This window comes from Oncorhynchus keta, chromosome 4 (assembly GCF_023373465.1).
Source record: "Oncorhynchus keta strain PuntledgeMale-10-30-2019 chromosome 4, Oket_V2, whole genome shotgun sequence".
Lineage (NCBI taxonomy): Eukaryota > Metazoa > Chordata > Actinopteri > Salmoniformes > Salmonidae > Oncorhynchus > Oncorhynchus keta.
Genome location: NC_068424.1, coordinates 33,033,726 through 33,049,364, shown reverse-complemented (window position 1 = coordinate 33,049,364; position 15,639 = coordinate 33,033,726). Strand labels below are relative to the sequence as shown.

The 15,639-nt window shown below is 44.2% G+C and overlaps 1 protein-coding gene across 8 annotated transcripts in view; it reads left to right on the top strand.

The window, feature by feature from the left end:
- The window catches only part of dlgap1b (discs, large (Drosophila) homolog-associated protein 1b), a 273,834-nt gene that overhangs the window by 72,252 nt on the left and 185,943 nt on the right, over positions 1 to 15,639 (top strand). The gene's annotated exons all lie outside the window — the stretch shown is intronic.

Below are 15,639 nucleotides of genomic sequence, written 5' to 3'. Positions count from 1 at the left end.
AGCCAATAGGCAGAGCCTAGCGTAATTTGTCTGATTCTCTGTAATTATGGTCTGGGAACCTAGATAAAAAGGTTTATGTGAATGGAATGTACTGTAGGCATTGAACACCACACATTGGCTGCAACTGTAGGCTGAATGACAGAACAGCTATTTCCATGTTAAAATGTTATGGGATGTGTTTTTCTCCATTGTTTCTTATGGTAGGCCACTCTGGTAGGACTACATTATGATCAAATAACCACAGTAGCCTACTGTTTAAAACTAACTTTAAGCGGGTACAGCTTCAGTGTTCACAGTAAACGTGCGTAGGAAGTTGCACAGAAAGATGGCGCCGACGGAGAGGGCAGCATCTCGACTAGCTCTTCGGAAACTTTGCAGGATTTAGATTTTTATCTACAATTTTTTACATTATTAGCTCAGCCGGGAAGAACTATTGGATATTAGAGCGACGGTAACTCACCAGAACTACCAGCATTACGACCTGGAATACGACTTCCCTGGAGCAGATCCTTTGTTCACTCACCCCAGAGAAATTTTACTTATTCCGGAGGCGACCCAAAACATCGCCGGCGAAGGAGATGCACTCGAGACAGCCTGCTGGTTCAACTTAGGAGGCACGCACACCACCCACCGCTTCCGAGTATATTACTCGCTTAATGTTCAGTCTCTGGATAACAAAGTCGATGAGCTTAGGGACCTGGAACATACTTTGTTTCACGGAAACATGGCTCTCTTGGGATACTCTGTCAGAGTCGGTAAAGCCAGCAGGATTCTCAGTACATCCAATCCAACTTGATTTGTAACATTCGCCGAATACAACAAGTGTAGATTTTACTGTGAAATGCTTACTTACAAGCCCTTAAAAAACAGTGCATTTCAAGAAGAGTTAAGAAAGTATTTACCAAGTAGACTAAAATAAAAAGTAACACAATAAGAATAACAATAATGAGGTTATATACAAGGGGCACCTGTACCGAGTCAGTGTGTGGGGGTACAGGTTAATTGAGGTAATTTGTACATGTAGGTGGGGGTGAAGTGACTATGCATAGATAATAAACAGCGAGTAGCAGCAGTGTACAAAAGGGAGGGGGAGGTCAATGTAAATTGTCCGGTGGCGATTGCATTAATTGTTCAGCAGTCTTATGGCTTGGGGGTAGAAGCTGTTGAGGAGCCTCTTGGTCCTAGACTTGGCGCTCCATTACCGCTTGCCATGCGGTAGAAGAGAAAACAGTCTATAGCTTGGGTGGCTGGAGCCTCTGACAATTTTATGGGCTTTCCTCTGACACCTCCTATTATATAGGTCCTGGATGGCAGGAACCTTGGCCCCAGTGATGTACTGGGCAGTACGCACTACCCTCTGTAGTGTCTTACAGTCAGATGCCGAGCAGTTTCCATACCAGGTGGTGATGCAACCGGTCAGGATGCTCTCGATGGTGCAGCTGTAGAAACGTTTGAGGATCTGGGGACCCATGCCAAATCTTTTCAGTCTCCTGATGGGGAAACGGTTTTGTTGTGCCCTCTTCACAACTGTCTTGGTATGTTTGGACCATGATAGTTTGTTGGTGATGTGAACACCAAGGAACTTCAAACTCTCGACCCGCTCCCTTACAGCCCTGTCAATATTAATGGGGGCCTTAGTCTTAGTTTTGCTGACATTGAGGGAGAAGTTGTTATCCTGGTTATCGTGGCACCATACTGGCCGTTCTCTGACCTCCTCTCTGACCTCTGACCTCCCTATAGGCAGTCAGGCCTATCACTGTTGTGTCGTAAGGAAACTTAATGATGGTGTTGGCCACACAGTCGTGTGTGAAAACAGGGAGTACAGGAGTGGTTTAAGTACACTTCCCTGAGGGGCCCCTGTGTTAAGGATCAGCGTGGCAGACATGTTGTTACCTACTCTTACCACCTGGGGGCGGCCCGTCAGGAAGTCCAGGATCCAGTTGCAGAGGGAGGTGTTTAGTCCCAGAGTCCTTAGCTTAGTGATGAACTTCATGGGCACTATGGTGTTGAACACTCACTCTCACATAGGTGTTCCATTTGTCCAGGTGAGAAAGGGCAGTGTGGAGTGCGATTGAGATAGCATCATCTGTGGATCTGTTGGGGTGGTATGCGAAGGGTGTCCGGGAGGATGCTGTTGATGTGAGTCATGACCAGCCTTTCAAAACACTTCATGGCTACCGACGTGACTGCCACGGGGCGGTAATAATTTAGGCAGGTTACAATCGCTTCCTTGAGCACTGGGACTATGGTGGTCTGCTTGAAACAGGTATTACAGACTCAGTCAGGGACAGCTTGAAAATGTCAGTGAAGACACTTGCAAGTTGGTCCGCGCATGCTTTGAGTACACGTCCTGGTAAGCCGTCTGGCCCAGCGGCTTTGTGAATGTTGACCTGTTTAAAGATTTTGTTCACATCGGTTACCGATGGTGTTATCACACAGTCATCCAGAACAGCTGGTGCTCTCATGCTTCAGTGTTTCTTGCCTCGAAGCGAGCATAAAAGGAATTTAGCTCGTCTGGTAGGCTCACATCACTGGGAAGCTCGCGTCTGGTTTTCCCTGTGTAGTCCGTAATAGTTTCAAGACCTGCCACATCCGACGAGTATCAGAGCCGGTGTAGTAGGATTCAATCTTAATCCTGTATTGACGCGTTGCTTGTTTGCGTCCGGATTAGTCTCACGCTACTTGAAAGCGGCAGCTCTCGCCTTTAGCTGGATTTGCTTACCGCCCCAATAGATCCACAGACGATGCAATCGCCATCACTCTGTACACTGCCCTATCCCATCTGGACAAGAGGAATACCTATGTAAGAATGCTGTTTATTGACTATAGCTCAGCATTCAACACCATAGTACCCTCCAAGCTCATCATTAAGCTCGAGGCCCTTGGTCTGAACCCCACTCTATGCAACTGAGTCCTGGACTTCCTGACGGGCCACCCCCGGTGGTGAAGGTAGAAAACATCACCACTGGGGCCCCACAAGGTTGCGTGCTCATCCCCCTGCTGTACTCCCTGCTCACCCATGACTGATTGGCCAAGCAACTCAAACTCCAACTCAATCATCAAGTTTGCAGACGACACAACAGTAGTAGGCTTGATTACCAATGATGATGAGACAGCCTACAGGGAGGAAGTGAGGGCTCTGGGAGTGTTTTGCCTAGAAAACCACCTCCCACTCAACGTCAACAAAACAAAGGAGGTGATTGTGGACTTAAGGAAACAGCAGAGGGAGCACCCCCTATCTACATCAATAGGATCGCAGGAGAGAAGGCGGAAAGCTTCAAGTTCCTTGGCGTACACATCACTGACACACTGAAATGGACTACCCACACAGACAGTGTTCTGTAGAAGGCGCAATAAGCACCTCTTCAACCTCAGGAGGCTAAAGAAAATTAACTTGTCACCTAAAACCCACAAACTTTTACAGGTGCACAATTGCAAGCATCCTGTCAGGTTGTATGGTACGCCAACTGCACCTCTCGCAACCGCAAGGCTCTCCAAAGGGTGTTGCGGTCTGCTGAAACACATTACCAGGGGCAAACTACCTGCCCTCCAGGACACCTACAGCACCCGATGTCACAGGAAAGCCAAAAAGATAATCAAAGGACATCAACCACCCGAGCCACTGCCTGTTCACACCGCTATCATCCAGAAGGTGAGGTCAGTACAGGTGCATCAAAGCAGGGACCGAGAGACTGTTAAACAGGTTATATCTCAAGGCCATCAGACTGTTAAACAGCCATCACAAGCACATTAGAGGCTTCTGCCTATAGGCATAGACTAGAAATCACTGGCCACTTTAAGGAATGGGACAGTAAAAATCAAATCAAATCAAATCAAATTGTATTTGTCACATACACATGGTTAGCAGATGTTAATGCGAGTGTAGCGAAATGCTTGTGCTTCTAGTTCCGACAATGCAGTGATAACCAACAAGTAATCTAACTAACAATTCCAAAACTACTGTCTTATACACAGTGTAAGGGGATAAATAATATGTACATAAGGATATATGAATGAGTGATGGTACAGGGCAGCATACAGTAGATGGTATCGAGTACAGTATATACATATGAGATGAGTATGTAGACAAAGTAAACAAAGTGGCATAGTTAAAGTGGCTAGTGATACATGTATTACATAAGGATGCAGTCCTTATGATGATATAGAGTACAGTATATACGTATGCATATGAGATGAATAATGTAGGGTAAGTAACATTATATAAGGTAGCATTGTTTAAAGTGGCTAGTGATATATTTGCATCATTTCCCATCAATTCCCATTATTAAAGTGGCTGGAGTTGGGTCAGTGTGTCAATGACAGTGCAGCCACTCAATGTTAGTGGTGGCTGTTTAACAGTCTGATGGCCTTGAGATAGAAGCTGTTTTTCAGTCTCTCGGTCCCAGCTTTGATGCACCTGTACTGACCTCGCCTTCTGGATGATAGCGGGGTGAACAGGCAGTGGCTCGGGTGGTTGATGTCCTTGATGATCTTTATGGCCTTCCTGTAACATCGGGTGGTGTAGGTGTCCTGGAGGGCAGGTAGTTTGCCCCGGTGATGTGTTGTGCAGACCTCACTACCCTCTGGAGAGCCTTACGGTTGAGGGCAGAGCAGTTGCCGTACCAGGCGGTGATACAGCCCGCCAGGATTCTCTCGATTGTGCATCTGTAGAAGTTTGTGAGTGCTTTTGGTGACAAGCCGAATTTCTTCAGCCTCCTGAGGTTGAAGAGGCGCTGCTGCGCCTTTTTCACGACGCTGTCAGTGTGAGTGGACCAATTCAGTTTGTCTGTGATGTGTATGCCGAAGAACTTAAAACTTGCTACCCTCTCCACTACTGTTCCATTGATGTGGATAGGGGGGTGTTCCCTCTGCTGTTTCCTGAAGTCCACAATCATCTCCTTAGTTTTGTTGACGTTGAGTGTGAGGTTATTTTCCTGACACCACACTCCGAGGGCCCTCACCTCCTCCCTGTAGGCCGTCTCGTCGTTGTTGGTAATCAAGCCTAATCAAGCCTAGTCACTTTAATAATGTTTACATTTCTTTCATTACTCATCTCATTTGTATATACTGTATTCTATACTATTCTACTGTAACTTAGTCCATTACGCTCCGACATCGCTCATCCATATGTATATAGTCTAATTAATTCCTACTTAGATTTGTGTGTATAATGTATGTTGTGTCATTTGTTAGATATTACTTGTTAGATATTACTACACCATAGAATTTCGCTACACCAGCAATTACATCTGCTAATCACGTGTATGTGACCAATACAATTTGATTTGAATTTCCTCAACATTCAAGTTTGCGCTCTGCAGACCTGAAATTTGCTCAGTGCCAAATTGTTTGGGGAGGGAACATTAATGGAGACTGAAAGCAAAAGTGAATTAAGTCTGCGTGAGGTTTAATAATTGGCGGGCATGGTGTTTGTTAGCATTTGATTGGTCCTGATTTGCGATCCTTCTCGTTTCTGCATCCCAAATGGTACCCTATTCCAATCATAAAGCACTCTTTTTGACCAGAGTTCTCTGCATTATATAGGGAATTGGGTGCCATTTTGGACTCCATCTTATGTTCTCACTCAATCAGTGAGCACACTTTCTTCTTCCTCTAACAATAATATTTGCATGCCTTTTAAAATACCAGCTGCTAGTAATTTAGCTACAAGCTGCAAAGCAGGCATGATTTGCATGGAGATCATTGGCCTTGTCTGCTGACTGTTGGTTTTGGTGACTGATCTCACCGCAGCCTTGCACAGCCTGTCACCTAAAAGTCAGAATCCTACTTTAAAGGCACAATCTGTGCCTTTATCAGTTCTGGTGCAGCTCTATAGGAGTTAGACACTTTGTCACTGTGAGACACTTCTTTGTCACTTCTTCTACTTTGACCATCCCTGGTCTTCATGCTCAGTCCTAGCATTAGACGTCCTTGGTGTTGAGGGGATGAAATAGCAGATGGCGGTCCGCCCATCCGCCCCCTGCTCAGCAGGTAGGGTGGCAAGCCGTGGGATGCAGACACAGGTCAAGGCCAGGTCACAGAGCCTCAATGGTGGGATGCTTTACCAATGACAAGGTTGTATTGTGAAATATGTACAACTTTTCCTTGGTAGCTGTTTAATTCTGTCAACTACAAGTGTATAGATTTTTACTAGTGGTGTAAATAAATTAAAAGAAATACTAGTGGTCATAGTTGGGGAATATTCACAGGTGGAAACGTTCCTTGGGAATGAATGGGAATATATGGGAAGGAACAGAAATACATGCAAATTAATATTAATATCATTTAAATGTAGTTGTTTTTTGTATTGGATATATTTTACCATATCATATGGAGGCAGAAACATAAACATTTTATCATAAGTAAACATAATTGCAAATTATTAAATCCTTCCAATAGGAAAAAAATATATATATAGTTACGAATTTAACTTTAAATGAGTTGACTCTTCACATGGGATGATGTCACTGAACAACAAAACATATTGTATTGGTCAGCCTGTTGCATGCTTTGGTGTGTGTGTTCCCAAGCAAGCACCAGTTGCACTCTGAGGCGGCTGATGGTTGGATTTGCAGGATGATGGAGGCAACCGGGGAAAGAACATCAGATCCACAAAGTCCCTTCCACCAGGTGGCTGATGAGATATGTTGGCACGACTGCCGTATTGCATCTCCATCCCAAAGCCTTTCCTTGGAAGTGTACATCGCCAGATGCCCAAAAACCTTGCCCTCATCCAGGCCAAAGTGGCGAAACACGATAGTGACACCATAGGCCTTGTTGATCTCTGCACCAGACAGGATGCTCTTGCCAGCATACTTGGGGTCCAACATGTACGCTGCGGCATGTATGTGCTTCAGGCAGAAGTCTTCATGCTTTTTGATGTATTTCAGAACTGCAGTTTCCTCTGCTTGCAGCAACAGTGAAGTGGGCAGGGCAGGACGAATTTCTTCTCTTACATCTGCAAGCAGTCTGAACATCAGACAGGATGTCATTGACTCCCTCAATCCATGCAATGGCTACGGCTATAGGTTTCAGGAGTTTCAGGCTGCTTACCACCCTCTCCCAAAATACATCATCCAGGAGGATTCTCTTGATGGGGCTGTCCATATCGTCAGACTGTGATATGGCCATTTCTTGGAGAGACTTCCCCCCCAGGAGACTGTCAAACATGATGACAACACCACCCCAACTGGTGTTGCTGGGCAGCATCAATGTGGTGCTCTTATTCTTCTCGCTTTGCTTTGTGAGGAAGATTGCTGCTATCACTTGATGACCCTTCACATATCTAACCATTTCCTTGGCTCTCTCGTAGTGTATTCGTTTTTTTCAGTGCCATGATGTCATTGAGGAGCAGATTCAATGCATGAGCAACACAGCCAATAGGTCTATTGTGAGGGTAGGACTCCTCCACTTTAGACCAAGCAGACTTCATGGTCGCAGCATTGTCTGTCACCAGTGCAAATACCTTCTGTGGTCCAAGGTCATTGATGACTGCCTTCAGCTCATCTGCAATGTAGAGACTGGTGTGTCTCTTATCCCTTGTGTCTGTGCTCTTGTAGAATACTGGTTGAGGGGTGGAGATGATGTAGTTAATTATTCCTTGCCCACGAACATTCGACCACCCATCAGAGATGATTGCAATACAGTCTGCTTTCTCTATGATTTGCTTGACCTTCACTTGAACTCTGTTGAACTCTGCATCCAGAAAATGAGTAGATAAAGCATGTCTGGTTGGAGGGATGTATGCTGGGCGAAGAACATTCAGAAATGTCTTCCAATACACATTGCCTGTGAGCATCAGAGGTGAACCAGTTGCATACACAGCTCGAGCAGGAAGGACATTCATCAGCATTTCTATGACTACGTTCCTCCATTGAGTCAAAAGAACTTCTGATTCCAGGAGGACCATGAGCTGTTGCTATCGATAAGGGGTCTGATTCATAATTTTCACCTCGAATAGAAGTAGAGGGACTTTTGTCAAAGGTTGATTGTTGCATTCTTCACATATAATTTTGCACAGTTTTTGCAACTGCTTTTCCTTCTACATTAGCTGCAGTGAAATTTATCCACACATCAGATAGTGCCCGTGGCATTTTTCTGTAAAGATTAGGGTAAAAAATGGTTAAAAAAACCCAAATACAATTCCATGTACAGATAAATAGTTAAGCAGTTAGATTAAACAACTCCTTTGTAAGATAAATGTTTTAAAATGATACCTGTATGGAAACAGGTGATTAACACTCCTCAGTTAGCAGGCTCAAGCAAGCTAAAACAGACATGGTAGCAAAAACTAACTAGCATGAATTGTTACCATGTTAGAAATGATTTAAACACACTGCTGTAGGCTACTATTTACTAGTTAATAACAAACAATCATGTATGTCATATAAAATGTATTCGTCCCACCCAGTATTGTAATCAAAACTTAGAAAGAATGTAGTCCTTGGCTCAGACAGTGTAGTGTGGGCTCAATAGCATCTCAATACTGTCCCAGATCTTGAGAATCAGCTGTACATGTGATGGAAGAATGCATTGTGAATGCAGAGGGTTGCAGTTCCATTGAATTGGGGATAGTTTAACCAAAATATGCCACAAGACTTAGAATTGTCTTATGTGTATCCCACAAAAAAAAGGTTCACTGTTATAAGGTGGCGAATCGCATCTCTGCATGTCTGGCAGACATATCAGTGTGGATGACGGATCACCACCTCAAGCTGAACCTCAGCAAGACGGAGCTCCTCTTCCTCCCGGGGAAGGACTGCCCGTTCCATGATCTCGCCATCACGGTTGACAACTCCATTGTGTCCTCCTCCCAGAGCGCTAAGAACCTTGGCGTGATCCTGGACAACACCCTGACGTTCTCAACTAACATCAAGGCGGTGTCCCGTTCCTGTAGGTTCATGCTCTACAACATCCGCAGAGTACGACCCTGCCTCACACAGGAAGCGGCGCAGGTCCTAATCCAGGCACTTGTCATCTCCCGTCTTGATTACTGCAACTCGCTGTTGGCTGGGCTCCCTGCCTGTGCCATTAAACCCCTACAACTCATCCAGAACGCCGCAGCCCGTCTGGTGTTCAACCTTCCCAAGTTCTCTCACGTCACCCCGCTCCTCCGCTCTCTCCACTGGCTTCCAGTTGAAGCTCGCATCCGCTACAAGACCATGGTGCTCGCCTACGGAGCTGTGAGGGGAACGGCACCTCAGTACCTCCAGGCTCTGATCAGGCCCTACACCCAAACAAGGGCACTGCGTTCATCCACCTCTGGCCTGCTCGCCTCCCTACCACTGAGGAAGTACAGTTCCCGCTCAGCCCAGTCAAAACTGTTCGCTGCTCTGGCTCCCCAATGGTGGAACAAACTCCCTCACGACGCCAGGACAGCGGAGTCAATCACCACCTTCCGGAGACACCTGAAACCCCACCTCTTCAAGGAATACCTAGGATAGGGTAAGTAAGGGTAAGTAATCCTTCTCCCCCCCAACAAGATTTAGATGCAAGTGGCTGTTCCACTGGGTGTCATAGGTGTTTGCACCAATTTGTAAGTCGCTCTGGATAAGAGCATCTGCTAAATGACTTAAATGTAAATGTAATGTAAATAAGCAAACATTTTTTAATGAATTTAAGCAAAATTCCCCAAATCCCTGGGCTTAACTTCCCATGGAAATTTTACGGACATTTTCTGGAAAGTTTCCCACCCTTTGCAACCCTATTCATAGCCTACTACACTATATAGCAGTAGTAGCAGTAGTAGCAGTAGCTATACTTTATGTGAAGATGTAAACACAGTGTTTTGAGTTGAGAGTGACAGAGACTCAGACAGATGAGATTGCTCTCCAGTGTTCTGTCTCTCTTCTGTCACTCAGCGTCAGCACGCCACTGTCGGGGAGGATCTGAGTTTCACGCTCTGCTGGGGTGCCTAACACGCACAACACTTAAAGACAAGGACGGAAATAGAGACTAGTGAGAGGGAATCATTAAAAGGTTGAACATGTGTATTCATAAATGAATAAACAAACTGGGAAATACATGAATGGAAAAAACCAATAGCACATTTGCAAAGTGAATATGTAACATAGTAAATGGGCACCATTCACCTTTTGTAGTGTAGTTCTATTGAGGCATTCGATAGGCCTAGCCAATTACACTGTGTTGCACTATGGTATCTAATCCGAAATAAATTGTAGGTGGCAGACAAAAATCTTTTGAGACTTAAGTTTCGGAAGTCACTCTCCGTGTACTGCTCCTTCCTGTAAGTTGATTGCAGTGCTCACATGGGCAGGACTTTGAATAATTCATCACTATGCAACAAAAAAAAGAAGAAATCTATCTGAAGGGAAAATGAGTGTGGCCCTCTATGCCAAATGAGAGTGAGAGATTGAAGGCGAGAAAAGAGAGAGGAGAGAATGATAGGGGAGCGAAGGAGAGAGAGAGAGAAAAAACGCTTTTACATAAAAGTCGGGAAATCAACTGCCTTTGAAAAAATAACCATATGTTTCGGTGTGATACGGAATTAGGGCTGTATTCATGAATCTATTCAGGCACAATCAATGCAAGCGCGATTCATAAAAGATGACATATGTTTGACCTGTGAGCTGGGACTTCTGGGCTACCCAGTGAGTCTGAGCCGAGTGGAGATGGCCATTTGGACTCTTTGAAGTCCTGATGGCTACCGATGGGACCTGGATCAGACCTTTGCCCCCAGCTGCATTAACCCCCCAAGCCCCAGCTATACTACACCAACACTGAGTCAGCACAACCAGGCCTAAGCCTGCCTCCCTTCTTTTCTGGCTGGCTAGCTCCATGCATAATCTCCACACTGTACAGCTATGGGCTCAGCTCCATTATTCAAACTTCAGGATTTGTTTACAGTGCATTTTATTATGTTCTCATACTATGGGATATCTTGACTTTCGATGGCGTTAATGTTATGGTCTATGCTGGAGTACTGTAAGTCAATTTGCTATGAATTAAGGGGGCGCTGAGCACACTTATCATTCTGTTTACTTCTCAATGTCCCTCTGTGTTTCACTACTGTCTCCCTCTCGGTCTGCTGCGTACTGACCCACATCTATACTGAACAAAAATATAAATGCAACATGCAACAATTTGAACGATTTTACTAAGTTACAGTTCATATAAGGAAATCAGTTAATTGAAATAAATAAATTATGCCCTAATCTATGGATTTCACATGACTGGGCAGGGTTGCAGCCATGGTTGGGCCTTGGAGGGCATAGGACCACCCACTTGGGAGCCGGATCCAGCCAATCAGAATTTGTTTTTCCCCCAAAAGGCTTTAATACGGACATAAATACTCCTCAGTTTCATCAGATGTCCGGGTGGCTGCTCTCAGACGATCCCGCAGGTAAAGGATGTGGAGATCCTGGGCTGGTGCGGTTTCAAGTGGTAAGCGGCTGTGAGGCTGGTTGGACGTGCTGCGAAATTCTCTAAAATGATGTTGGAGGCGGCTTATAGTAGAGAAATTAACAATCAATTATCTGGCAACAGCAGTGGTTGACATTCATGTAGTCAGCATGCCAATTGCACGCTCCTTCAAAACTTGAGACATCTGTGGCATTGTGTTGTGTGAAAGAAATGTACATTTTAAAGTGTCCCAGCACAAGTGCACCTGTGTATTGATCATGCTGTTTAATCAGCTTCTTGATATGCCACACCTGTCAGGTAGATGGATTATCTTGGCAAAGGATAAATGCTCATTAACAAGGATGTAAACACATTTAAGAGAAATAAGCTTTTTGTGCATATGGGAAATGTTATTTGGGATCTTATTTCAGCTCATGAAACATGGAACCAACACTTTACATGTTAACATTTTCATTTTTGTTCAGTATAGATCAAAATGTTGCGATATGAAGATAGTATGATACGCACACACACACACACACATGGCATGACCGCTTTTGCCTGATTGTTTGAGGCAGCTGTTGTGGTGATGAAAAGAGGCGAGTCAGAAAGAGGATTAGCAAGGCTGTGAAAAAGCAGAGAATTATTGACAGAAAAGGGGGATTTAGATTTAGCCTCTGGCCGTCCCAACAAGCTTCTCCACAGACAGACCCTCTTCTATGATGACTCAGTAAGACCCAGTAAGTTCATTTTAGAGTTCATTTTAGAGTCCCAAATGGCACCCTATTCCCTATTTAGTCCACTACTTTTGACCAGGGCTATGGTGCACTAAATATGGTATAGGCTGTAATTTGGGATGCAGATTAGACTGACATTGCACTACTTTGGAAACTCACTGTCTGTCCTTACAGACCCCCTCACCAAGGGCGGCATTTTCTATAAGGCCTTATCCCATCAGTGAAACTGATGTCAACCATTGGCAAAACTCATAAACTTATTAGCAAAACTCACAGGCTGATGGGACAAAATTAGTACTATGATGAACTAATATTACACTGTCAAACAGAGACGAATACTGCATAACTCTACATGGAGAAAATGTCAAAACAAAAATCTCATTCTAAATATATCCAAATATCTGGTGATTAAAATAATTCCAGATTTGTATAAATCTTTTTGGTGATTAAAATAGGATGACATTAAGAATCCAGTGCACCAGTCCTGTACGTCTATTTTAACTGCAGATGAGAAGAGTCAACAACGCCAAATCAGTGGTTTAATCATATAAAGAATTGTACTGTACCATTTCGATGTGTGTAGAGAAAGCTTGATGGACACTAAGAAAGCTTTGTTGTAGAGTATTTAACACAAAATCCTGGGATGGGCCAGCTGAGTAGAAGACTGTATCATCTGCATATAAATGGGTGAGAGAGTTTCCTACTACCTGTGCTATGTTGTTGATGTAAATTGAAAAGAGCGTGGGGCCTAGGATCAAGCCTTGGGGTACTCGCTTGGTGACAGGCAGTGGCTGAGAAAGCAGATGTTCGTACTTCATACACTGCACTTTTTGAGAGGGGTAGTTAGCAATCCAGGCCAAACGCCCCTTGGAGACACCAATACTCCTTATCCGACCCACAAGAATAGAATGGTCTACCGTATCAAAAGCTTTGGCCAAGTCAATCAAAATAGCAGCACAACATTGCTTAGAATCAAGGGCAATGATGACATTTAGGACCTTTAAGGTTGTTGGGACACATCCATAACCTGAGTGGAAACCAGATTGCATACCAGAGAGAATACTATAGACATCAAAAAAGCCAGTCAGTTGATTATTGACTATGTTTTCCCAACACTTTTGATAAACAGGGCAAGATATACATTTGGCTATAACAGTTAGAATCAGCTTGATCTCCCCTTTAAATTTAAGGGCACACTGTGGCTGCCTTCTAAGCAATAGGAACCTCCCCAGAGAGGGGAAACAGGTTAAAAAGGCCAGTGATAGGCTCTGTGATGATAGGGGCAGCAACCTTAAAGAAGAAAGAATTTAAACCATCTGACCCAGATGGATTTTTGGGGTCAAGTTTAAGGAGCTCCTTTAGCACCTCAGACTTAGTGACCATCTGCAGGGAGAAACTGTGTAGCGGGGCAGGGGGAAAAGAGGGAGGAGCATCACACAGAACCCAAACTGGCTGCGCGCGTGCACTATCATGCATAAATTGATTTTGTCCCCCACACCAAACTCGACCAAGACACGCAGGTTAAAATATCAAAACAAACTCTGACCCAATGACAGTAATTTGGGTACAGGTCGAAAAGCATTAAACATGTATGGCAATTCAGCTAGTTAGCTTGCACTTGCTAGCTAATTTGTCCTATTTAGCTAACTTGCTGTTGCTAGCTAGTTTGTCCTTCGATATAAACATTGAGTTGTTTTTTTATCTGAAATGCACAAGGTCCTCTACTCCGACAATTAATCCACACATAAAACAGTCAAACAAATCGTTTCTAGTCATCTCTTCTTCCAGGCTTTTTCATCTTTGAACTTATATGGTGATTGGCATCTACACTTTCATAGTATTACCACGACAACCGGCAAAACAGTTTGTCTTTCAATCACCCACATGGATATAACCAATGAGGAGATGGCACGTGGGTACCTGCTTCTATAAACCAATGTGGAGATGGGAGAGGCAGGACTTGCAGCGCGATCTGTGTCAGAAATAAGAATGACTTCTATTTTAGCCCGTGTCAACGCAGACACTCGTTGGCGCGCGTGAGCAGTGTGGGTGCAATAATTGAATAACATATATTCCTAAATTACGTACGCGACCCGAGCGGTGTAGTCAGGGTATCAGGGCTAGTCGCATTAGGATGGCTGGGAGATAAGGAAGTGTTAGACGGGCAAGGAGGCATGGCTTAGTCAAATAGGAATCCTGACTTAATGAAGTGATGATTAAAGAGCTCAGCCATGCGCTCCTTGTCAGTAATAACCACATCATCAACATTAATGGACATGGGCAGCTGTGAGGAGGAGGGTTTATTCTCCAGGTCTTTCACCGTTGTCCAGAACGTCTTGGGGTTAGACCCACAGAAAGAGAACTGCTCCTTAAAGGAACTAACTGGCCTTCCGAATAGCCTCATTTGCCTGAACGTAATTGTGTAATTGTGTGCATAGCCTTTCGCCGAATGGTGGAGTAACTCTACCAGATCACAGTCGAACCAGCGGCTGAACCAGTCTTTATGTGGTCATGTTTGTTAATAATACCACTGCAAATATAAAATATAAGATCCAAGCATCCTCGACAGAGGGGATCAAGCTGATTCTATACCAATTTCCAGTGGCCAGGTCATGACGGTGCCACTAGTGTTGATCAAAGCCTCGAGTAATGAACCTATTTTTGACACAATTGGCTGGAACTGCTCAATGCTTCAGGAAGCGTTGTTTACTCATCACTAACTACAGGGCAAAACAGCTCAAAAGGCTAGCCACTCAACCATTAAAGGTCAATTTATTTGTTTTTTCCAAAACTCATTATAGGTTAGAATGTTCAAAAAAGTTACAATTGAATCCATAATTAATGTATTAATTTTAATTTTATAAACGGTTAAAACAACAGGTCATCAATTCAAATCAAACCATATGGTCATCCAATCAAAAATGAATCTGAAAAATCTGTCAGTCCATTCAGTCCATCAGGCCACAATGTGTATGTGTTGGGGAAGGGGTGGGGTCTGTATTCAGCAATATACTGAATTCAGTTCATACAGTATCATACTGTTGATTAATACAGTAAGTCACTGATAAAATGACAAAAACGGTGTTTAATCAACCAAACTTTACCCAAACCGTTGAAACGACGGAAACTATGACATGTCTTACTAATGGGTGCAGCACTGAGTCATCATGTACAGTAGAGAAAGAGTATATTTGTGATGTAAATGCAGGGCTTTGAGTTTTGGTCTGGAGCTGTCAGCCCCCAAACTGGTGTAGCAGACCTCTGAAGGGCACACGTAATTAATTCACACACTCTAATGTGAAATCCATACACTCACTGACAAGTATTAATTTGGCTCCAGGAGGTGTGTGAATGTATGCGTATGGGGGGGCTGAGGGTTGCAGATTTGAAGCCCATCCCCTTCTAACACCTGTTTGGATGGAAGTTCTGCATCCCAAAAAGCACCCGATCCCCTATAATGTGCGTCAAAGGTAGTGCACTATATAGGGAAGAGGGTGCCATTTGGGATGTACACAGTGCCACCTCAGTGCTTAAGTGATGT